Here is a 27,513-nt window from a genome sequence, read left to right as displayed (position 1 = left end):
GCATATGTCCAAGCAATTAACCCTATATCATCCTGCTCAACCGTTACTAGAACATGATCTACCTCTCTGGTTGGAGGAGGAGGATGAGGATGAAGTTTATTCTACACCACTTTGTGCATTGGAAATCACTATGGGAGGAAAACCGCAAGATGAGGATGATATGATTGAAAATTTGATTTGGAATCCACCTCCCAATGTATCACCATTAGAAGACATAGTAAGAGAAACCCAAAACAACCCCTCAATTGATATCGGTGTGGCCGACCCTACTTATCTCCGTGTCAAAAATATAGAGTTCGGCCTAGAAAGAACATTGAAAATCAATCCATCCCTATCTACTTCCCAGGAGAAGGAGCTATGCAGCCTGCTGAGAAAACATCTAGATTCCTTCAGCTAGAGTTATAAGGAGATGAAGGGAGTGCACCCTTCAGTATGTACTCATCATATATACATCAAGGAAGATTGCAAGCCAGTCAGGCAGCCTCAAAGGAGGATGAGCCCAACACTTAAAGGTATTGTTAAAGAAGAACTACAGAAATTGTTGGACGCAGGATTCATCTATCCCATTTCTGACAGTGAATGGATCTCTCCTTTGGTGCTAGTGCCAAAGAAAAATGGTAAGTGTAAAATCTATGTCGACTATCGAGAATTGAACAAAGCCACTAAAAAGGACCACTTTCCTTTAAATTTCGTAGATCAAGTGTTAGATGGTTTGGTAGGGAAAAAGTTTTTCTCCTTCCTAGATGGGTTTGGCGGTACAATCAGATTCAAATTAGCTCGAAAGACCAAGATAAGACCGCTTTCACTTGTCCTTTGGGTACCTTTGCATACCGGGTCCTTCCTTTTGGTTTGTGCAATGCTCCAGCCACTTTCCAAAGAGTGGTATTGAGTATATTTTCTGAACTGGTTCATGATACAGTAGAAATATACATGGATGATTTTACTCCTTATGGCTTTGACTTTCAGGAAGCTTTATCTAACCTAGAAAAAATTCTAGAGAAGTGTATTGAGATGAACCTGTCCATCAGTCCGGAAAAATGTGAATTCTTGATGACTGAAGGGACTGTGCTAGGTCATGCAATATCTCAACAAGGACTGCAGGTGGACCCCAACAAAATTTCCATCATCCAAAGGGTCCCACCTCCTCAAAAGGTGAGAAATGTCAGAAGTTTCCTAGGATTAGCCGGATATTACAGGAGATTCATTAAAGAATTCAGCAAGATAGCCTCTCCTTTGTTTTGCCTCTTAGGCAAAGATGTTGAGTTCATATGGTCGGAAAATTGTCAAGAAGCCCTAGATACCTTGAAGAGCAAGCTAGTGACTGCCCCAATTCTCAGAGGCCCAAACTGGGCCCTACCCTTTCACATTCATGCAGATGCATTGAACAAAGTGATAGGAGTAGCCTTAGGACAAGTTGATGAAAAGATACCTTATGCCATATACTTTATAAGCAAGAACTTGTCAAAGGTAGAGTTAAACTATATAGTGACCGAGAAGGAACTCCTAGCTGTCATGCATTCCTTAAACAAATTCAAACATTATATCTCAGGCTATCAAACCTTTGTGCACACTAATTATGCTACAATTATATATTTAATGAACAAACCGGATGTAAATTCTTGCATTGTTAGGTGGTTGCTTTTACTGCAGCAGTTTGATTTGACCATTATTGATAAGCCTAGTAAAGAGAATGTTGTTGTTGACTTTTTGTCTAGGGTAAATTTGCCTGCAGGTGAAGAAGGAATGGTGGATGACCAAATGCCATATGAACACCTATTTTCTATATCATTACTCTCACCATAGTTTGCTGATATAGCAAACTACTTGGTTTCAGCACCGTTCCCACCACACCTGTCTTCAAAAGAGAAGAGCAAGATAATAAGGAAAAGCACCCCTTTCACCTGGATTGGAGGAAATCTCTTCAAACTTGGCCCAGATCAGATCTTAAGAAGATGTGTCAAGGAGGAGGAAGTCTTTGACATCCTCCTGACCTGTCATGATGGGCCTTGTGGAGGTCATTTTGCAGCAAAAAGAACTGCCTTCAAGATATTGCACGTAGGCTACTATTGGCCCACTCTTCATCAATATGTGAGGAGATACACAAGCCAGTGTGATCGGTGTCAGAGGATGGGGAAACCAACTCCAAAGGATGAAATTCCCATCCAGCCTCAAGTGACCTTTGAGCCATTTGAGAAGTGTGGCATGGACTTTGTGGGGCCTATCAACCCCCCTTCAAAGCAGAAGCAGTACATCATTGTGTGTACTAACTACCTGACAAAGCGGGTAGAGACAAAAGCAATCAAAGCAGTGACAGAAGAAAAAGTAGCTGAGTTTTTGAGAGGAAACATATTCTACAAATTCAGGTATCTGAGGGAGTTGGTCACAAACCAAGGTAGTCAGTTCACTTCCAGCCTGATTGAAGACCTGCTCACGCATCATAAGATCAAGCACAGGACTTCCACCCCTCACCATCCACAAGCCAATGGGCAAGTGGAGGTCACTAACAAAGCATTGGAAGGGATCCTAACCAAGGTAGTGAGCAGCAACAGAAAATAATGGGCAGACAGATTAGTTGAGGCCACTTGGGCCTACAACACAACATGGAAGAACACCACCAAGTTCACACCCTATGAACTGGTCTATGGGAAGAAGACTTTGTTGTCAATAGAGTTTGAATTCGATACCCTAAGGATGGTAGCTCAGTTGGACCTAAACCTCAGCCATGCATAGAAGGAGAGCTTACTTCAGCTCAATGGATTGGATGAATATAGATTGCAATCCCTTCTCCATATAGAGGTAGTTCAGCTTCAGAGAAAGATATGACATGACAACAATATCAAGGAGAAGCAATTCCAAGAGGGAGATTGGGCACTACTCTATGATTCAAGATACAAAGATTTCAAAGGAAAGCTGAGGACAAGATGGCTGGGACCCTACACTGTGGAGAAATGCAATGACAATGGTTTAGTTCTGATTAGAACCATTGATGATGAAGCCATCCCCATGCTTGTCAATGGACATCAATTGAAAGTCTACGAGAAACCCCTCTCCAAGAGAGATTATTTAAGATTTGATAAAACAGTGATGGTAGTGCAGCATGTATTAGCTTCCACTTCACCCACTCACTGAATAAAAGAAAAATAAAAAAAGGACTCAAGTGAAAACCTCCATGAGGCGCTTGAGTCCCATCATTAGGTTGAAAACCTCTTATGAGGTGGCCCAGTGACATCAAAAAAAGAAGGAAAAAGAATAAGATCCCTGGGTTAAAACCTCCCTTGGAGGCATCCAAGGCAAGAAATTAAGGTGAAAACCTCTCTGAGGCACCCTAGTTGTTTTCAAAAAAAAAAATGAATTCTTGTTGCATTGTAGGTTTGCAAGAGGACTATAGGAAGCAGAAGAAGGTGCCAAGGGAACCCTGACATTCACACTAGCATCCATCTCACCTTCTCCACACCTTCCTACATCATATTTGGCATCTCTTTCACCCCAATGTACCTTTTTTTTTTCCAAAACTGTGTTTTCTACAAGAGGCTCTGTGTTTTCTATAGGAGGCTCCTGTAGGAATTACAGAGAGCCAAAAGTGTCTACAGAAGGCAGTTTGAGGGACCAGGAGAGCTTCATGAGGAACTTATCAACCCTCCTACCATATTTAAACCTCCTTGCCATTATTTCCAAGCCTGCATTACACCCCAAGCATCATTATTTTTTCTTCCTGTCAAAGAAAAAAAGCACAGAAAAACAGTTTTTAGGTTTTGAAAAAAAAGAAAAAATAAAAAAGGGAAAAGGCACCAATAACCTTACCTGAAGCTTACCTATTATCCCTCCATCATCCATAACACCTATAACATTATTATCGAGCTCCAAGCACAGGGAAAAGCTAAAGTTTCAAGGTGAGAAGCAACTACAGGAGCTCCTGTAGGAATTCCTATAGCAACTGATCCCATAGAAGTCCAACACCAGCAACAAAAGAATGCACATCTGAAGGTTGGAAAGGCACATGCAGCTCAGCTCTAGCAAAAGAAGAACCTGAAAAATTACACAACCACACATTAGCTAGCAGAGACAACATGCATGAAGAAGAATGAAGGCATGCAGCAGAGAGAGACACAACACCTCACAACAAATACAATTGGATCACAGGTAAGTAACTAAGTCACTCCTCTCTCTGCATTTATGTAATTAAGATTCATATGAAGGCAATGAGATGGTTGAGATTGAACGAGGGAAAGGTGGAAAGTTAACTTGGCCACCTTCCTTTAGTTGACTCCACTTATCCGAAATATCACCCACATGTGCGCATAGTCAACTCAGGCACGAGATGCCAAGGACAGGTAGTGGGAGGAAGTGTGAACTCCGATGCAATAATGAGGGATGATTACGAGGAGGGGCCACGATGACAAGGAAGGTGGGGACCAACGGTCCGAATATGGCCAATGTACACCTTGCCAGATCAGCACTCATCAACGAAAATATCCATAAAGGGTAATGAGCACTCCTCCTCGTGCATTCTCACCACCTTTTCTTCAGTCCCTCCTCGTAACTCAGCCACAACAGTCCTCTTGTGCCCCCACAGCCTCGTAAACACCATCCTCCATCGATTTCCTCCATATTCTTTCTCTCAGCGTTGTCTACAGGAAATCTACAGGAGCACCTACAGGAAATCTACAGGAGAGATAGCGGGCTTCTACAAGAGGGGAAGTGAGCCATTTTGAAGGGAGAAAACATATTTTTTGGCTCGAATTTCAGTCTGAAGAGGTAGGGTTCATGCATGCCCCCTGTTGAATATCAATATATGAAAGAAGTGGTCTAGATTTGAGGATGAAATAAGCCTTTAGGAGGGTAGAAAATACATTTTTTTTTTTTTAAACACAATCTCCTCTGTTTTTTTATTTTCTCAAAACTCTTTGTCTCCGCCTCCATATTTGGTTTTAAAAAAAGGCACAAGTAGTATGACAGGAGGTTTTATGAGAAAGGAACCCACTAACTCCACTAGGCTCCATGCACATCCTTAAGTAGTGGACATATTCACAAGGGAAAACTGGATGAATTTCTTTGAGAAATTCCGAGGGTTTGATGAGGAGATTGCCTAAGAATTTTCTCTCTCTCTAGTCCCTTACATAAGAACACATGCCACTGTAATCATTAGAGGCCTCTCCATCGAAATAACCCCTAAATTCATCAATAGGGTCACCACCCTTCCTCTTGGGCTGCCTTGGAGTAAAGATGAGAAACCAATTGGCCAGGCTGCCAAGAAGAAAATTTTCCAAAATAATGAAACCCCTGTTGAAGATAAAAATGGAATTAGGAGGACTAGTACACCATATCCCTGGGATGAGGATAGCTACCAAATAATCAAATACATTTCTTGTGAGGGGAGGAACAACATTTTCTATGGTTATCATTTCAGAATCCTCCACGACTTGGGTATGGCATGGATACCCCAGTGCCTCAAAAGCTCAGTATCCCTTACTTTCTCCTCGAGCCCCTCATGTTATCACTCAAGTTGTTCCCTTTGACTCCCAAGGGAATACGACCGAGGTAACCACAAACCAATCTTTGGACTACAGGTTCTAGCCCACCTGCAATCAGAGAGGGCTCTCTCTTAATAATTTAGCTTTATTGATGATGATTTTAGGCTAGTTATTGAGTTCAAGGGGTTTTGTTTGAGTTTGGTGGGATGGATGAGGCTTCCAAGTAGAGAGGTAAGTATAGTGTGAGATTTTCAAACCATTGGGCGTGGAGTCAAGGATTAGGACCGCTGTTGCGTTTTCTTGGTCACAAGAAGAATATGGAGCAAACTAGTTGCACATGAAACAATAATTCAAGCTAAAAGGATGGAATGAGGGCTAAGGAATGAGAAGCAATTAAGAATTTCTCATTCAGCTTAACAGAGGGAAGGTGAATGAGCTCTATCTAGGAGCAATAAAAAATCCCTAGATAACTGTCAAACATGAATGAAACAGAGCAAACACGATCCATGAGGAATTCATATTTATGTCTGAATCAGAAGAAAAGCATATAGAAGTCACGGAAACTGAGCATAGAGTGCAGCCATGCAAATTCTAAGCTAATCTTTCTTTCTGTAACTTAGATGGTGATATATGTATGATATAAACATATATGAATTTAAAAAAGAGATAAGAAACACTTATTGAGTCATGTTGCAGCACAAGAATTCCATATTCATTCTTCAAAACATTAATAACGCAGTAGACAGTCCGTCCTCCAAGCTTTTAGCAGTCTTTGATTAAAGAAAACATATCAGATATACAAAGCGAGTCTCTCTTGGAGTGTTTTAACCACCCAACCCCCTAAACAGTAAATTAGGGTGGTTTTATAAGTAAAATATCTAGAAGAATCAGATCTGAGATAGATCTGATATAATAAGTGTCTTTAACCTAACATATGCCTGAAATAAATGCAAGAAAATATCTTCGAGCTGCGCTGGGGGCAGCTGTATCAAAAAGAGTTAATGTGTTGTCTTTATGGCTCTGTGCTGATCACTTAGCCATAACTATGCTTTGGGTTTTGATCCCCTGCTCATGAGTGGTTCTGAGGTGCATTAACTATGATTTGAGAGTTTTGAAATAGCTTCACCGCTTTCTTTGACTTTGCTTGGGGCCTTCAATGTTCTCCTGCTTTGGAAATACGGATTTCCACCAAAACACTAACTGATAGTCTTTGCCGCTTCCTCTGATACACTTTCACTGAAGCTAGGCTCTTTAATGTCTTCTGAATGCTTTAAATTGTCCCATCGACATTTTATGGTTGCTGTTGGGCCCTCTGTTTGCCTTTAGAACTGTCTTTTCCGCTTTCCCGAACCTATGTGAAGAAATTGCTGTGAATTTGCGAATTTCGGGCCCTGCTAGTAGCCGCGCCATGAGGGGGCTTCCATTTTGGTCTATTTCCCTTAGCGATGCGCGATTAGCGCTAAGCGCTAATCGCGCATCAAAAACTGCCTCAGTTTTTCATTCTGGGCATCTGTTGTGCAGATTTCGCGCTTCACCCTTTTTGACGATGATGTCAGCATGATGTCAGCGGTGGGTCCCAGTACGGCGGTGATGTGGCAGGATGACGTCAGCAGGGTGAAGTCAGCAGTACGGCCGGGTGACGTGGTGGTACAGTGGGGTGATGACGTGGTAGTACGGTGGCAGTGACGTGGCAATGACGTGGCAAAGACACGGTGGCAGGAGGCCGACGCAGGATGATGACGTCATGATGACGTGGTGCTGACGTAGGAGGGCGGAAGGTGGTATCCAGTTTTCCCCGCACCACCTTTCAGCACAAGTAGTATTGGAGAAGGGGTCTCCGAACACACCGGGAGGCTGACACGTGGCAGGGGTACGACGGGGAAACCGCCCATCCCCCGGACGTTAACCTCCGTCGGATCGGGGCGCAGGAATAACTGCCCACCGTTGATCTCGGGCGCTGTCCATCGGATGGCTGGCGGTAAAGATGAGGTGATAGGGGGTTAGGGACGAGACCCACCCGACATTTTTAAATAAAAACGCGCCGAGGGGTCAAAAACTTGGTTAATGTGGGTCGCGGGTTAATTTAATGTTTAACCAAAAAACTATTAAACATTGGACATTGGGGAAATGATTGCGGAGGTAGAATTATAAGGTTTTTAAGGGTAAAGGGGTGGATATAGGTTATTGGCCTAACCAGAGATTTAGACCAATCCCAGAGTTATGACACATATGGGTTCATAATAGTCCCAGGTGGACTATCATATCCCAGAACTGTATGTACATAGCTATAATGCTATAGGGTGGGATATGTAATATTTTTTGGGTTTTTATATAGTTTTTTGTGTAATAGGGGATAAGGAGATGATCTAGGGAGCTAGATAGTAGAGTTAGGAGTTAATATGAATTGGTAAGGTGAAGTGTAGGGGAGAGGCTAAGTTTGTGAGCTGAAATTTAGACATAGGAAGTGAATGGACTATGGAGACATGATTTTACACAAGAAATGTGGCTTCTTTTCACTGAAGAAAGTCAAAGCTTGACTTGGTGCTTTACAAAAATGAAGTGATAACAGGACTGGTTGGGCAGATCCCAAGGTCCTCAAGGGGATGTTAGTGAGTGATTTGGGGAATGAGAAGAAGGGGAGTTAGACATACCTCGCTTGAGCTCCTCCAAAGGGGAATTTCCTTGCACTTGTGATCTGAATAGATATAACACTTGAAAACATGAAATGGATCACACAGCTTGATTCTGCAACCACAAAACTACTTACCCAGCCTACTTACCTAGCATTTTTTCTTCTTTTTGCATGGGTGCACTTGGACTTGCAGACCTTGATTATCCTTTTTTCTTTTTGTTTTCCTCCTATCTAAATATACACTTATTTCTTCCAAGGGCCTAGATTAAGCAGTTAGGCTCCTTTGTTTCTCTACCTACCTACAAATTTGCCAAGATTAAACTGTTTGGACATATTTTCATTCTCTACATTCTAGAACAAGAAATTGACACCTAGGGAAGCCAAGATTAAGTTGTTTGGCCTTCCCTTAACAGAAAATTCTTCAAAAAGGAATAACCTATCAAAATTGGAATAGAGCAGTGGCATTTAGAATGTCACACTTTCATGGCCTTTTCTTTGGCCTCTTTTGGAAATATGGAGCATTGCAGCATGCAAAGTATGACATATTTGGAACTTTCAACTGTTAATCATGAAAGATGAACACGTTGTAACAGGAGGCTAACACCTCATTGACTCCAGCACCAAGGTATAAGCAGGAAATTTAGGGCAGTTATCTCACCATGGCTTAATCAAAATCCTAGTATAGGAAGCCCTATATACCTTTACACTCCCTATAGCATGGGAAGTGTTCCGAAATATGATAGCTGAGGATGACATAAAAAAACTAACCTATGATGTCAATCCTACTAGTAGTGAGGAGGAAGAACAACAAGGAGGAGAAGATGAAGCTAGTGGTGACATCATAGATCAAGAAAGGAAGGAGGAAGGAAAAGAAACAGAGGAGGGAAAAGTTGAAGAGACAGAAAAGGCAGAGCAAGGAGAAGAGTCCCCTAAGACTTTGGAAAGAGAGGTAGTAGCTGCCCTCACTGCCCTCAGTACACCAGTCAAGCCAAAGAAGAAGAGGAAAAGATAGACCTCCATGTATTTTAGGGCAAGGAAGAGCACAAGAATTAAAACAGGCAAACCTCAGCCCTCTTCAAAAGTTCCCATTACCATTGAAGATTCACCATCTTCCAAGGTGAAAGAATCTCCTTCCAAGACACCTATAACATATGAAAGGGGGACTCCAAGATCTTCTACATGGAAGGGAAAGGCAGTACTACATGACCCAAAACCAAACCTATAGGAGGCTCAAACAGTCCTACAGGAGACATTGTCCAAACTACAGGAGACCCAAAAGCTTGAGAAAAAGATAGGGGGAGAACCATAGGTGAAGAGGGAAGCACAAGAGCTACAAGAACTTGACCCTCAGCCTAGTCTTGACTCCTATTACAATCTACTTGAGGGAGGCAGGATAATCCCATAGAAATTTTCAATTCCATTGTTTTTCGAATCGGAGAAAGAAAGAGTGAGAACACATAGCTAGATGCAGATAGCCAAATCTAAAGGAGTTGAGGATGTTGGCCATATGGAAAACAAACTCAGGGAAATGGGCAGAGAATTGAGTGCTCTCAGAGACAGAGAGGCCATTACAAGAAGCCACCTTGAAAATGAGAATGAACTACTAAGGAGGTAGCTGCAAGAGAAAGAGACTCAGCTGGCATTCATGGCCAACTTATCCATGGAAGCATTACAATGCAGAACACCAACCAAATCTTATGATCTCTATTTGAAGGACCAATGGCTTCAATTTTAGATAAAGACTTTGGCACAAAGAGGCACAATGCCTTTCCAAGACTAAAGGCAGCTCATGGATTTGTGTGACCAAAGCACCTCAGAGGATAAAGCAAAGATGGCAGAGTTCTACCTACACAACATGGCCCTCACAGACATGAATGTGTGGGAACCTGCAATTAATGGCCATGGACTCATGGATGAACCATGAAGAATTGAGGGCAGCAGAAATGAAAAGATTGATGATAAAAGAGCAGAATGAGCCATTAATGATAAGATCTGAACCATCAGATCCTATGTCACTCATCAACACACACAACCTGCTTTCCAATGACCCTTAGATTGCCCCTAAATATCTAACCAATCAGGCACAAGCCATTGCACACTTTGAAGATATGCAAAGGCTACTTAGGGATGATTGTGTGCATGCATGCATGAGAAGATGGAACACCTTACCTCACAATTGGCAGATCAGGGAATACCATTCCCCCATGAGGCTGAAGGAGGCATTGAAAAGAGTGCCAATGTACAAGCACTCTATGCAAAGGCTGAAGGTCAACTGTTTTGGCCTCAAATTGAGTCCCCCACTCCTATTAAGCATGCTGGAAGGCAGAAGAGAAGAAGAAGATGTTGGGTTGTGTTATATTCTTTCCACGTAGTTAACAGGGGGTTTGAGGGGCACCAATAACCCCACTTTATGGGGTTTGGTGCAGCTCCCTGGAAAATTTTGGTTTTGGACCCTATGTTAGGTTGGGCGGACCCACCTATGGTTTTGTGCATGATTTTTCACACATGTTTTTTGGACGCGATGGTTTTCGATCCATGGTATTGGATGCTTTGGCATGTATAAATATGTATTATAACATTGAAAGGAACATAATGAAAAATCAAGCTGGTAGTCCTGGTTTTGGAATCCAGGGGAAAATCTCTATGTATATGTGTTTTATGTGTTCTACTCTCGCATTATTTATTTTCAGTGTTTTAGAATTTGTATGTAGGTAATTTCTGTACAGGGTTAAAACCTACATTTGGTATCAAAGCTATTTTGGATTCAAGGGGATGCCTTTGTTACTGAGGGGTTTCGCTCAGCCCTGTGGTAGACCATGTTCAGTGGGAGATCTGCGAGATCGATTCTAGTGATGAAAGAAGATGGTGAGCAGTGGAAAGATAGAGATCGAGAAATTTAATGGTAGGATTTTTGAGTTGTGGAAACTCAAGATGGAGGATCTGTTGGTGGATAAAGATCAGTGGATTGTGGTAGATCTGAGCACTAAACCAACTGGATTGTCCGATGAAGAATGGAAGAAGCTGGATTGGAAGGCAAAGAGCACAATACGATTGTGTGTCTCAGATTCAGTATTGTTGAATGTATCACAGGAAGCTACAACGAAGGCTTTGTGGGAAAAGTTAGGGACTTTGTACCAATCTAAGTCTCTGGTGAATAAACTATTCCTATGGAAAAATTTGTATAACTTGAGGATGAAAGATGGAGACTCGGTGATAGAGCATCTGAACGCATTTAATACTATGGTAAGTCACTTAGCGCCTGTTGATATTAAAATTTTAGATGAAGATAAGTGCATTATTTTGTTGTGTTCTCTACCAGATTCGTGGGATAGTCTGGTTATTGCAATAGGTAGCAATGCAACTTCCTTGCAGTTTGATGAAATAATCTCAGCCTTATTGATGGAGGAGATGAGATGGAAAAATATGGAGAGCCAGAATGGTGATGCCTTGTTTGTACGAGGATAGTCCCAGAACAGAAACAAAAATAAGTCATTGAGTGGGAGATCTAAATCTCCAGGAAAACTTGTAAAGGTGGTGTGCTGGAAATTGAGAAAGGAAGGCCACTTCAAAAGGAACTGTAAATCTAAAGCTCCTGACAAAGGAAAGGGATCTGATGAGGATCCTTCTGCAGAGGCGAAAACCACCTCAAATGAAGGTGGGGATGTGTACTTGGCTTCTTCAAGTACACATGTAGATCATGAGGCATGGTTGATTGACTCAGGTGCATCCTTTCACTTCACTCCCCATAGAGAGTGGTTTTGTGAGTATGAGAAATATGATGGTGGTGATGTCTTCTTGGGGGATGGTAGGAAGGCTGGAATTGTTGGTCGCAGAAAAGTAAAGTTGAAGTTGCAAGGTGTAAGGGTTAGAATACTTCCGGGTGTTCTGCATATTCCCGCATTAGCCAGAAATCTGATTTCTGTTAGTAAGCTGGATGATGCAGGTGTAAAAACAGTGTTCGAGAAGGATACCTGCAAGATGGTTCGGGGAGCACTGGTATTGATGTGGGGAGTTCGGATTGGAACTTTGTACAAGCTGCAAGGTAGCACTGTTGTTGATGGGTGCAACAGTTCTGTGGTTCCTGAAAGTGGAGCAGAAAATCTAGTGGTCTCTGGAGAAAAGACCATGCTGTGGCATCAAAGGCTTGGACATATTGGAGAGAAGGGCCTTCGAATACTTCATGGTAAGCGTATGGTAGAAGGTATGAGTAATAGCTCTCTAGATTTTGATTTCTGTGAAAATTGTGTATACGGGAAGTAGAATCAGGTGAGTTTCCCCTCTGGTGGTAAGAGGGCGAAAGATATATTAGAGCTTATGCACAGTGATGTGTTTGGACCTGTGAAGGTTCCAGCACTGGGTAAGTCTGTGTACTATGTATCATATATAGATGACTTCTCAAGGAATACATGGATATATTTCCTTAAGAGGAAATTTGAAGTCTTTGATAGGTTTAAAGAATTTAAGGTTCTAGTGGAAAACCAAATAGAGAAGAAGATAAAGGTGTTGAGGACAGATAATGGTGGAGAGTTTTGCAGTAAGGAATTTGAAGAATTCTGTAAGAAGTGTGGTATAGCACGGTAGAAGACTACTCCATATACACTTCAGCAAAATGGAGTTGCAGAAAGAATGAACAAGACATTGATGGAAAGGGAAAGAAGCATGCTCAGTGGTGTCGGGTTAGGAGAGGAATTCTGGGTAGAGGTGGTGGATAATGCATGTTACCCAGTCAACAGGTCACCTTCAACAACGTTGGACGATAAGACTCCACAAGAGGTATGGACTGGTAAGAAACCCTCTCTTTCACATCTGAGGGTATTTGGATGTGATGCATATGTAAATTTTCCAAAGGAGAAAAGAACAAAGTTGGATAGTAAATCAAGGATGGTTTAAAGGGTTATAAGCTTTGGAACCTGGTAACAAGGAAGGTTGTGTACAGTGGAGATGTGGTGTTTAGGGAGGTGAAAGATGTTATTAAACATGAAGTCCAACCAAAGGAACCTGAGAAGATAGAGTTTGAGCTAAAGGAGGAAGAATCAGACTCTACAACAGAGGAGGAATCAGAAGATGAAGAGCCACAAACTTCGGCTGTGAGAAGATCAGTTCGAGAAAGAAGGCAGCCAAAAAGGTATAGCCCATCTGATTTCCGTTCAAATTTTGCTTTGTCTGTTACTGATGATGATCCCAGAACTGTGAATGAAGCAGTGGATTTAGAGGATGGAAAACTCTGGAAAGAGGCCATGGTTGATGAAATGGCATCTTTGCACAAAAATAAGGCTTGGGATCTGGTGGAGTTGCCGGCTGGAAGGACACCCATTGGAAGCAAATGAGTGTTTAAGAAGAAGACAAATGCAGAAGGAAAAGTGGAGAAATACAAAGCTCGGTTGGTAGTAAAAGGTTATTCCCAAGTGTTGGGAATTGATTTTGGTGATATTTTTTCTCCTATTGCAAAGGTAACTTCTATTAGATTACTTTTATCTATTGCTCCTGCTTTTGATTTTGAGGTAGAACAGATGGATGTGAAGAGATAATTTCTTCATGGGGATCTAGAAGAGGAGATCTACATGAAGCAACTTGAAGGCTTTGTGGTGAAGGGTAAGAAAGAACTAGTATGCAAGTTAAAGAAGTCTTTGTATGGGTTAAAACAGTCACCAAGGATGTGGTATCAGAAATTTTATACATTTACATGGGGACTTGGCTTCACCAAAAGCAAAGCAGATCATTGTGTGTATTTTAAATTAATTGGTGACCGTGTTATTTATTTGGTCTTGTATGTGGATGATATGTTTCTGGTTGGAAATGATAAAGAAATTATCCAGGATTTGAAGACTCAATTGTCCTCCAAATTCGACATGAAAGATCTTGGTGCCAAAAACTATATTTTGGGCATGGAAATTAAAAGAGATCGGGAAAAGAGGAAGCTCTGGTTAAACCAGAGGAAGTATGTTGAGACAATACTGCAGAGGTTTAATATGCATGATAGTAAACTGGTGAAGGTTCCTATTCCTATAGGTATGAGGTTATCTGCTGAACAGTGTCCCAAGAAACAAGAAGAGGAAGAGGACATGTCCCGTGTTCCATATGAAAGTGTAGTTGGTAGCTTGATGTATGCAATGGTCTGTACTAGACCAAACATTGCACATGCAGTGGGAGTATTGAGCAGGTTTATGTCAAAATGAGGGAAGTAGCATTGGACAACAGTGAAGCAGGTTTTCAGGTATTTGCGTGGCACTAGTGATTATGGTTTGTGCTACCAAGGAATACCAGGATTGGACAGAGTGTTGGATATTCATGGCTTTGTTGATGCAGATTGGGCTGGAGATCTAGATTAGAGAATATCTAAAAGTGGGTATATGTTTAACCTATTTGGAGGTGTAATCAGTTGGATGAGTCAAAAACAATCTGTAGTGGCACTATCAACTACAGAGGTAGAATACATGGCAGCCACTCATGCAAGCAAGGAAGCAATTTGGTTGCAGAGATTGTGTTCAAGTATGGGGTTAGTACAGGAAGCTATAAGGATATACTGTGACAACCAATGTGAAATTTTCTTGGCAAAGAACCTCGCATATCATTCAAAGACAAAGCACATTGATGTTCAGTATCACTTTGTGAGGGATATGATAGAAGACAAAAAGGTGTGGTTGGTAAAGGTGGACACTTTGAAGAATATTGCAGATGCATTGAAAAAATCTGTGAGCTTTGAGAAGTTCTCTTGGTGTAGAGAGACAATGGACATTTCAGGGCTGGAAAAATGACTAGGCTCTCTTGTGGCCCCTTGTGGAAAGAAAACAACAAGTGAGAGAATGTTTGGTTGTGTTATATTCTTTCCACATAGTTAATAGGGGGTTTGAGGGGCACCCATAACCCACTTTATGGGGTCCGGGGCAGTGCCCCGGAAAATTTTTGTTTTGGACCCTATGTTAGGTTGGGCAGACCCACCTATGGTTTTGTGCATGATTTTTCGCACATGTTTTTTGGACGCGATGGTTTTCGGTCCATGGTATTGGACACGATGGTTTTTGGTCCATGGTATTGGATGCTTCGGCATGTATAAATATGTATTATAACATTAAAAGGAACATAATGAAAAATCAAGCTAGTAGTCCCGGTTTTGGGATCCAGTGGAAAATCTCTGTGTATATGTGTTTTATGTGTTCTTCTCTCGCATTATTTATTTTCTGTGTTTTAGAATTCGTATGCAGGTAATTTCTGTACGAGGTTAAAACCTACAGAAGAGGAGGAGCGATGGAAGGACATATATAGAAAGGCATGGTTTTATGGCCAACATGAGTAGACCACATCAGAAGCCTGGGATGCTAGGGAGGCCACCAGGGCCATAAAAGATGAGGATATTGACTAAGTTGCTCAGAGGATGAGCAACACCTTCAGTAGGGGGGTGATGGTGAGCCTCATAAATGGGTAATTAGATGGGCTCATTTTACCTCCTAACCTAGTCAAATCAACTATTCTCTTAGCTTATTGTATTTTTTTCTGATTATATTTATGCTTATAGAGTGAGTTGAGGTAGTTATGATGCCATGTGGTCTAACATGTATTTAATGCAGATTATTGATGGATTTTGAGGTCAAAGTCAAGGATCCAGTGGTCAAATGGTAGAAATAACTCGAAGTAGATAGAGGAGAGTACTTATAGGAGGGAATCCCCCTCATTTATTACTCCTCACTTTGAGTTCCCCTTCATTCAGCTCGGAGTAAAAGTAGCTGAATCATGCACTAGAAGGCAATCGAGCAAGTGGAGGATGATTGATAGTTATCTCGAGTTTTGGGCGTCAAGCCTCCCTGATTTTAAGGAAGTTGTTGGTAGCTTCATATGAATAAGTAGAGAGGCCTAGGACCTCACTAGGGTCATATTTGTTCTTATCTAAACTCTGCTCAAATTTCGAGCTTATTATCTTCTTACAATTTTATGTAATCTTGATATTTTTTTTATAATGAAGATGGAATCCTTTTTGAGCTAGCATTGAGTTACCTTAGAGGGCTGAAGCTCTTGGGTTAGGGCCCAATTCAAGCAGCCAAGCTTCTCTTTACTTGTAATTGTATGCTTTACTTCAGTTTGTATATTAATTTACTGTTAGATGTATTTTTCTTTTATGGTTAAGAATAGGTCGTTGTTGATGATTTAGTAGTTTGCTTCCATTTTTGCTTTCTGTAGCAGGTTAAGCAGTGTTCAGAAAAGATTCAAAAGGCTATCAATAGTGCCTTGGCCTCTCTTCCTCCCTCTAGGACCATGATTTGAGGCAAAGACTCTCTTGCTGCCCCAAAAACACAGAATTTCCTCATTCATAGGACTTCTAATGTTTGCAGCATTTTAGTAGGATAATAGTGTAATTTTGCTTTGTTCTAGATCTCCTTTATCATGATCACTTCCTGATTTACAATAGTCCTTTTCCATGCTTTCCTTGCATCATTTCTTAGTATTTCCTTCCATAGATCATAGTTTAGACTACTTTAATGCAAAACTTTGTTTTTCTAGATGCACTCATTTCATTGCTTTCTTGATCTTCTTGGTTAACTGTCAGTTTCTATGCAGCAGATCTCTTCAAGAAGTAGGCTAGATTATCAGAAATCACATCCTCCATCTGATCCATGCCCTATAGGTCTCCCGAACCTCACCTCCATTCTGCCTTAGTTTCCTTCATTTTTCATAGGACTTCTTCCTCTCTCCTTGAGAAAACCCAATCACGTTTCTCTCTCCTAGTGATTCATGGTAGACCTTAGGTGCTCTAACACCTCACCCCAACCTTCATCCACCTTTTCTACCCACTCTCACACCCTCAAAATAGTGGAAATTTCTCTCGGCCTCCTCCTGTAGGCCTCCTGTAGTTTCCCTATTTTCCTCATGTAGTTTCCTTGTGTCCTGCTGTAGTTTTTCCTGTAGGCTTTCTTTCGAAGGCTGAGCATGGGAAAAGCCTCCAGAAGGCCACCTAAGGCCTCCTAGGACCCATCCAAAACCACCCTCCAACGCCACCTGTTCACTGCCACACTCACACATAATAAATTAGATGCACATAAAAACACATAAAAATCCAAAAATATGTTTTTTGCTTATTTACTTCCAGAAATAGCATGGTTAGATGTTGTTTTATTTCTTGAGTAGGTAATGGCATTGCTTTCATGGTTTTCATAGTGTTTTTGGCACAAGTAAAATTAGCTTGTTAATTAGGGTTTACTAGGTCTTGCTTTACATTCCAGTCTTTTTCTTTTCTGCAATTAGAATAACTTCTGTAGAGTAATCTTTCTTTCTTTCATCACACATATAGCTTCTTCTGAGATCTATAGAAGTTGTCTTGAGCTCCTAGTTATCTTGCGCCGGTTGACCAAGTGACAACCTGCAGTGAGAAATAGTACTTGTGCATACAGCACCGACGCTTCCAAGTTTGTTACGAACTACCAGGTTGATAAAAGTAAAGTTGGCAGCCCAGGAGTTGCAACATTCTTGCTGCAATACTAGTGCTCACCAGTAGAGTATGTATTCCTTCGTATATTTAGTAGTCAAATCCCTGCACGGAGGTGGGTCTTTTGTCCCACAAACAAAGGTGTTTCATACACCAATTTGGCGGAGGTGTGTCATTTGTCCCACAAACAAGAGGGTCTCATACACCAATTTGGTGTCTGTTTTGGCCGTGACCTTAAAATTGGATAATAATAATAATAATTATTAATCTTAGAGAGATAATATAAGTTTGTTTTATTTGGGGTTAAATATAGTTTTAAATGTGCACTTTAACAAAGGCTTAGATTTGTCAAAGGAGTAGGAGTTTATTCGATCATTGTGATTGGTGACTCAAGGACCATTATCGGTCAAAATGTTAGAACCAAGGGTTAATTATTTACCTCAATTATGGATTGATGTAGGAAACTAGAAGGCTCCTTCATCTTAGACTTGTCAAAGTAGTGGGAGTTTATTTGATCATTTTGATTGGCGACTCAAGGACCATTATCGGTAAAAAAAATTAAAACCAAGGGTTAATTCTTTACCTCATTTATGGATTGATGTAGACAACTAGAAGGCTCCTTCATCAATATGCAATTTTACGATGTCTTGCAAGAACATAATCAAGGGCAGATTAGTGGGCAAAATCTTACTCGAAGAAAAGGAGGGAAGAATTATGGTTAATGGTGTATTATCCCACCAATTTATCCACTAATAAATGTATAGTACTTTAACATATTTACCATTGGTACTTTGTTATATGCTAAGTATCAATAGGATTTTTGCGTAGAGAGACACATTCTATAGCCCAATATGAAGGGGATGTGTAATTCCTTCTGCACTCAACCTATAAAAATAAAACATTTCTTTAAATAAGATAACAATGTCGGCTATAATAAAAAACAAAAATGAATATACATGTTTAGTTAGTTAATTAAAAACATTATAAAACATCAGTAATCTCACTCTCACTTTACCCAATCAATTCATGATATTACAATTTAATATTAAGATGTGGTAAATATATTTCACTTGCACTCTTATCCATAAATAATATCTAGATGTCCATATGACGAAACACAATTTTATACCAAATTTAGAGAAAGATAAAGTAATTAAAAGTTAAAAACACTTATATTTTTAGTTTGAAATGTAAAGAAAATGTATAATTATTATACGTTTCAAAAATGTTTCACCACAAAACTTAAATAAACTATTTCAATATCCATGTTAATTAATTTCAATATCGACTTCATATATGTATGCATAAAGAAAGAACGTTTTATTTATTTATTTAATGTTAATTATAAAAAATATTTAAATGTGTTAATAGAAGAAGTAATTGAAAGTATAAAATTCAAGTACTTTTTAATAGGAATAATAAGAGGGAGATATGTAATTCATTTATTTTTTACCACAAAATTAATACACAACATTTAAAAGGTACAATATTAATAATAAAATTCAATGTAGGTCATGAATACAATATTTCAATAATTAATTAATATTTACATGTATATAAACATATATTAATAGTAAAAGGTTATTGTGAATAATGAAGTTCATAAATATAATAATTAAATACCCATGTTAACTAAAATATTTATATGTAAAGTATATTATATTAAATATGGTTAAATAAATTATTTCTGTATATTATATAAAACAATTAAAAAAAATAAAATTTTATGGTTAAAACATTTCAAGTATCAATATTCTACATTTTACCCTTTTTTAAAGTATATATTTTGTTCAATTTTGTATGAAATCTAGCAAAGATTTGTTGGAATAGCATGTTTAGGCTATGTAGTCTACACAATCCAAGTGCTCAAGGGGATTTTAAAGCCATTGAGCCCATGCACATGGTGTGCATATATATATATATATATATATATAGCTAGCGAGAGAGAGAGAGAGAGAGAGAGAGAGAGACCCATTTGAACCACAAATCTATCAAATGCCCAGAGGAATCAATCTCTCGAGGTGCAAATAATTTTACAAGTTTTAAACTTTAAAAGAGGTTTTCACCTCAAAAGATATGATCCCTCTCGACACTTACTAGATCTGTGGTTAAGATGGATCTATATTGTTAAAATATCACATGACATGTAATATAGCACAACCCTTGAAACATTTAAACATTAATTTGAAACAGTGGACTCCTCTTGCCATGACACTATAGGACTTGTACATGCCCAAATGTGTTGACATCCTTTATGTGTGTAACACCAAAGCATTTCTAATTGATGGCAAGACCAACTCGTCATAATTAACTTGGGCTACACCTTACTCTTTCCACAATTGTTAAAACTTCATTAAAGTAAATTTTTGTTTAAAATTATTAACACTAACTAAGATTTATATTACTTTATACAAAGTGTGCAACCATCATACAAAGGTACACAATAGAATGTGATGGGAAACCCAACTTAGCTATATATATATATATATATATATATATATATATATATATATATATATATATATATATATATATATATATATATATATATGATGATGATTCATAATCTCATTATGGTATTCAATATAGGATGGTCAATTTTCAGGTGGCATAACTTCTGCATACATAATCGGTTTGAGGTCTTTCTTGTGCTATTGGAAATGTGTTTGACTGTAAAACCAATATCACGAGGTCTCACACAAGTGAGAGTTTTTGGACCCCAAAAAAATTCAGAAAATACATCAAATTGCCTCTACAAACTTTCAAACCCCAATTTTCCAAACTGAGACTTGCAAGTAAAAATAATACTATGAGATGATTCTTCCAATTTTTCCACTCTAAAAGTATCCATATGGATGAAATATTATACAAAAATCCAATTTGGACCATATCTCCCCTTTTTGGGAGGATTTTGGTCCCAAAAATATTTTACTGAAAAAGGTGAGGACATTTTTCATCAACCTTCTCCTTGGAGTACCATTTATCTTTTCTTGTAAGATGTCCTTTCAACACAATTTTCTAGAGGTCATGTTGCCCCTGTCTCATGGTTCTAGACCTCTTATGCAAAATTATATCGTTTGTCAACTTTTCCCAAAAATTTGGTGCTAAATCCTCTACAGAAGGTAGGATTGATTCCTCTTCCTGACCTAGGATTGAAGCCTCATATAGTTTCCGATTTTCTGTATTCACCACTAAGCAAATGTATGTGTATTGGGGGTAGACTGAGTCTATAGGCATTATCTCCCACCTTTTCTAGTATCTCAAAGAGACCATATCACAGAACATTGATTTTTTTACCAAGACCCTATAACCTCTCCTTGTTCAAATATAACCATACTCTATCTCCCACTTTGAATGACTTATCTATTCTATATTTTTTTAAGGAACAAACAGATATTTTATATTATAGAAAGACTAGTTTCTAGGCTAGTTCCCTCACAAAATTCATCATGTTCTTCATAAACACTATATTCAATAGTCCAAAATATAGATAGCCTATGTCTATGACTCTTTCTACGAACTATTCGAAACATATGCCTACTATAAACTCTAAAAAATACTCCTAGTATCAGATCGTATTTGCAGTACATAACGAAATCTGAGAAAATAATAGTTTAACTACTCCTACATTTGGGCAGAAATTCCTATGACGAAATCCAACGGAATGGCTAAAATCGGAAAAACTGTCGGAAGTTAAATGATTTTTTTGTTTTCTAAAATCTCGACGACTGTCAAATATCCAACGACAGTTCTTTAACGGTTGAATATTCGATGGAATACCCTACCCCATCGATTATCAAATGTTTTCTTATAATCATTTATGTCGTTGAATAACCGACTATAGTTCTTTTAACATTGGATATCCTACGCCATAGCCAATATGAAAATGTGTTTTCCAATTTCCTACAAATGGTAAATAATCATTGCGCAGCATTCAATTCCACCATTAATAGCTTTTTGTGCTGACAACGTCTAATATGGGACCGCTTTACGTTGATCAATTTGAATAATTAAAATAAATATAACATATATATATATATATATATATATATATTAGTAGCGATTGTTTTGAAAGGTTGTATGCTTATTTTGAGGTTAATTTTTGAACAAAATCATCATTGAAAGTTTGGTGACAAAAAATGTCAATAACATTCCTCAAGGAGACCAAGGATATGTGAGATCGACATCAAGGGATTTTGAGGATGGAAAATGTTATTGCCCTTGTAAAAATTGCAAGGGCTTAAGACCAAGGAGAATTCTAATAAAATCAGCTAAAAAGCATTGCAAAGACTATGAACACGTTGAAGGTAGACATGAATATCATCCATTTGTAATTTGTTTATTATATGTTTTCGTATTGTAGATTGTTTTTCTAAATGTTTATATGTATATAAAATTTTAGATTGTACGCCTTTGTGTTGTAAATTGTATTATCTTTCTATTGTAAATGTATTTTATAATATTCTTTTGGGAGGTGTTTGAAGTTTGAACTATGTTTTCATCTTGATGTGGACTAGAAACAATATTTGATTATTTTTATTAGAGTTGTTTAAGGGGTTAAGTCGAGTTACGGGTTAATTAATTTATGGGCTTAGGGATAAGGGGTTATTTTTAAGGGTTAAGGGTTAAGGGCTTAGCGGTTAGGGGCTTAAGGGCTTAGGGGAATTGGGTATAGGTGTAAGGGGGTTAATGTATATTTTTTAGGGAGTTAATTTGGACTTAGAGGATTTAAAGGTTAATCATGGGTTTTATGGAGCATTTTTAATAAGTTTTTAAAGTATATTATGCAAAATATGACATTAAGATAGAAGATGACATTACAATGATGAATGAAAAAAATATCAATATGTTTTTTATTCTGGTCATGACTATATATCTCAAAAAGTGTCTCACTTCCTACATGTCAAGAAAAGTAACATCTTTCTTAGATTTTTTTCAACATATTTTTAAATATCTTGATAAATTGCACAAGCATCATTATTTATTTGTTGTCTTTGTTTCTTGGTCTCACCTAATTTTTATTTCTTTGTTGTCTTTTTTTTCTTTGTTTTCCTTATATATTGTATTTTTAAATTGTTTTTATATAGACATTTCAATATTTTCTATATATACTAATATTACTTTGTTGATTGTAATTGTATAGTATCATCCCCCTAGGGTATTGCTCGACAAGGAAGAGGTGGTTGTATTACAAGCACATGTTCAAGAACATGGAGCGATTAATATTCAAGATAAAGCTAATGATCCTATGGAAGAAGATAATGGTGTTCATAGCATAGTTGAAGAAGATGGGACAAATAGATTGATCTAGGAGACATTTAATAATGTTGGAATGGATGAAGATGACAACCAATATGATGACCATGCTTTTGATTTACTTGTACTTGAGATGGAAACTAAACCTCTTTATGAAGGCTAAGAAACATCTCTTCTCTCTGCTCTATTGTTGCTGGTCAACTTAAAGGTGGTGAATGGTTTGTCAATCACATGTGTGACACAACTCCTAAGATATGTTATATATTTTGTGAAATTTAGTATTGTATACATGATAAAGCAATTATTTTTTCCGTTGTTTTTAATGTTAGTTCATTGATTTGCATCATTTCATTAATTTGTAACATTTGGATGTAATATGTAAGACTAATATTGTTTAGTACATTAACCAATACTATTTTTTTATGTTGTAGATTATTAGGTGAATTTATGTTATCACCGTCAAATGTTTTACCTCGTACGTACTGAGATTTACATGTCATTATGAAATATACTGGAATGTAGTATAAAGTTATTCATGAATTCCATAATGATGTTAATATCTATTATTAATAACATGCATTGAAAGACAAATGCCTAAAATGTGATGAGAGTAGATATCAAACCGATAAACTAACAAAAAAGGTACCTCACAAGGTTCTTCATTATATTCCCATAATTTGATCCGGATTGGATCATTATATTGTTTTTCATCCATATCAATGCAATTGGAGTGGAAAAATTCGAGGAATCAACTCATGGGACTGTTTTTACTAGCGAGACCAAATTTGGCGAAACAAGGTCTGAAACCTTCCATGAGCATTTTGAGGCATCAAATGATGTTTTTCGGAGATAAAAATTTTCTGCTTTTTTGTTCACAATACATGTTGTTATACACACAAATATATTTCCAATGACATAAGGAGCGCATCAATTAGAGTTTGTATGCAAAAATTATGGCACTTAGACGTTGACCTTCCTGTTTTCACACATATAGTTCATAAGGATGTCGCATAAGCCCCCATTATTAATAGAAAAGGGGCTAACCACATTATTATGATGTAAAATACTTTAGAAGAGTCTATATTGTAACTCTAATTAAGTTTTTATGTAGTCAAAATTAGCCACTAATAGGCTATCGAGTTGTGTTATAACCAGACCACTAGGAGGAAGATGCATTCCATTCTTTTGAGAACATTTTGTTCCATAGTTGAGAAAAGACAACCGTGAGAGATAAAATGTGTAGCATACAGAGAGGATATATGCACTATAGCAGTCCATGAGCCAAATGCATTATTTCTTTGTGCCCACATCCATATTTTCCAAATAGAGAAAGAGAGTGAAGCGACCTCACCTTCCAGCTGGGTTCTCCCGAAAGGGTTTCCCAGAGCATATATTGAGTCTTATGTGTGTGTGTGAGAGAGAGATTATTTTATCGTTCTCTACTTTTCTGCATAATTTCCATTTTAATGCATGCAATAATTAAACTTAAATATATAAATCTAGATTCTTAATAAAAATTTAATGATGTAAAATTTCAGTATTTTAATCTATTATTGTCAAATATGTTATGATGAACTGTACAGTGGAATATCCATGGAATTTTATGGATCATTTGGTATCAGAGTCTGTTTCTTTGGGTATTTGTAGATATTTGTGGGGGATATATGTTGACAGGGTCAAAAATCGTAACACTCTAATCACAACAAAAAAATATGTAAACGAACCTCGTGATCCTGCAGAGGTGAGGTTTTCAGGGCTCGAACAACAAGTCGCAGATATAAGATGCAATGTAAACCTCCTCATGGTGGCCCTAAGCAATAAGTCGGGGATATTTGTAGAAGATGAGGGTTCAAATGCATAGAAAAATCAGTAGGGGGATCGGGAAGATAAGGAGAACCAACTAAAGAAAGAACCCTTAAAAGATTAACCCAGTTCGAGTGTCGTGAATCAATCCTTGTTTAAAATGGAAGAAAAATTTGATATCATGTCGTACCATGATGAGATTGACGCTCTGAAGCTGAAATAATGGCTGCAACATTTGGAATTTTATTTTAGCATCCATCAGATCGAGGAAGGTAAAAATATCTCATTCACGCGGCTAAAATTAGAGGGCATGCACTGAGTTGGTGGGAGAGCCACACGGAAACCCCAAGGTTGGAGGGAGAACCTCCAGTGACTAAGTGGGAAGATTTCAAAACCATCATTAAGTCACAATTTTATCCCATTGGGTCGTGGAGGACCAGTGGATCCGGTGGCATTACTTTAGGAAAAAGTTGGGCCCAAGTGTGCAAGAGTACACCATGGAATTCAGAAAGATGGCTAGAATGCTAGGTATCTCTCCAAACAATCTAGTTGTACTACTCAAGTATTTGGGGGGTTTGCACTGCCATTTGCATGAGAAAGTGATGTTGTTCAAGCCAAAGTCCATGGACGAGGCTTGTGTACCGATACAATACTTGGAAAACATAGGTATAAAAAGGTTGCAATCAAGTTGTAGCACCCTCCTCTTACATCTACCCAAGTAATTGGCCAACCAGGGTAAACATGTAATGAGAGGCTACTATGATTGGATTAAACCTCCTATGTGAACTTAAGGAAGTGGAATTGATGAAAACACAACATTACAAACCTTCCACGTCAGTTATAGGACTCTTAGGAACCATCCTAACCACTCAAGTAGCTAGCCCATGGGTCCCGCTGAAGTTTTTGACCACTTGACTTCTAGACACTCTCATGTTATAGGCCTGCCAGCGTCTAGGAGGCTCTGGGTGCTCTCATGACAAGGCATGCCAGCGTTTAGGAACTATTTTTCTCAGTGTTGTGCCAATATCCTCAGGATTTGAGCCACTTTTTTTAGGCTGAGAGCCCAAGTCGCTGCCCAAAATTGAATGACACCTTCAGAATAGTAAGATGACAAGGAAGCTATGATGCAAAAGTAAATACTTGAACAAACCCTTAACCGAACCCCTATTAGCCATGCTAGGAATTTCGTCAAACATATCACAAATATGTAATCTATAGGTGTAAACAACATATTTAAGCATATGGATCTCATACTTATCTGAGAATCACTAAGAACCATTGCTCCCTCATATCATTTGTTGCATTGTCATCTATTAGGTCATAGATACATTTTCCATTCATTTACAAGTAAAAACATGATGAGAGCCATACATAGCCACTGTCATTAAATATATACATAACCAACATAATAGTAGCATAAACACCAAGGAAATCACAACCATATGATCCACATATAAACCAGTATAATACTCATAAAAATACAAGGAGAAATAACCTCATATTGATGATGCAAAATCTAAACCCGGGATGGGACTACCATGTTCCACCCGACCATAGAATCGCTGAGCCAAATCTCTATTCATCCATTCACCCCCATGCCACATTCCAAGCATGAATGTGGATCTCAAACCAAACGAACCAACTAGGGCATCCTGGGGCTATTCCACCTCACCCTCATCAATAGAAACCAGGCTTTACCGTAATCCATCCTGGATTACTAGGCCAACATAATGAACATGTAATAATAGGATTTACCATGATCTCCAACAGATCACTAGGCCAAAACAAGCATGGATGCCACTGGATGTCTCCACCTACACAGTGAGGAATTTTCCTGTCTCCTAGTCTCTCAGGCTTTACCACAATCTACAGTTTGATCCAGGGATCAATAGGCCCTAAACCGAGATACCACCCTCTAGGATTTACATATATCCTACCATTCATCAGAAAGGATTCCTAGGCCTAATCAAGGGAAACCACCTCTAGGCTTTATCGTATATCCCACCATTCACTGGCAACGATTCCTAGGCCCATCGAGGAAGCACAACCATGTCTTTACCACAACACACAATCTGGCTTAGGGGTCATTATGCCAGTGGCTTTACCGTGATCGACATTTTAGTTCAGGGGCCACTAGGCCATGTACTCTATCATTCAGAGATCCACCTCACTTAGCTTCAAATCCATCCAGAAATCCATCTCAAACAAAACATGAGAACCCCATCAGACCAAGGCTATCCAGAATTGGAAAGGGTAGGCTTAAAACACTGTCAAACCTGGAAAGAACCATGCCATAACAATAAAGAACCACTTGCGATACTATGCATGCCAAGTCTAGCAAGGAAAAAACACATGCAAATTGATACCTGCAAAGCATCCGATTGTAGCTTCTTGATCCTGCTCTTCCTTTCTTGCTCCTTCCTTCCTCTTGCCTTCTTTTCCTTTCTTGATCCAATGCAAAACTTGAGCAAAAGCTTACACCAACCAAGCCTTTCCCACTGATCCTCAGAAGCCTTTTTATTAATGAGGCCTCTATTTTCTTCATTTTCCATTATTTTCCATCAATTTCCTCATCACATGCAACTTGTGACCTTTAACCTTACTTTTCTCTTAATTTCCATTATTTTCATAAATAAATGTGCCAAAAATGTCATTTTTCCTTTCCAAAGCCTTAGCCATTGCCTTTGCCAATTTCCTTTAGCCATAATAACCAAAATGAACACCCACTAAGATGTCTTATCCACCATTCAACTTGGAATATGAGTCCCATCAACTGTGGTCTTATATATTTTTTACATGGATTTTTAACCAGGGTTCTTACAGAACCTTCCCCCTTGGGGGAACACCGTTCTCGGTGTTCATTGACACCTATAACCATCAAGACCACTAAAAACAAAACATACTACCCATGGAGCTTTATAACATAACTTGTTGCA

The sequence above is a fragment of the Pinus tabuliformis genome, chromosome 7, assembly GCF_031772625.1.
Source record: "Pinus tabuliformis cultivar Carrire ecotype Pingquan chromosome 7, CPIR1, whole genome shotgun sequence".
Taxonomy (NCBI): domain Eukaryota; kingdom Viridiplantae; phylum Streptophyta; class Pinopsida; order Pinales; family Pinaceae; genus Pinus; species Pinus tabuliformis.
Note: the sequence above shows the minus strand (reverse complement) of the source record.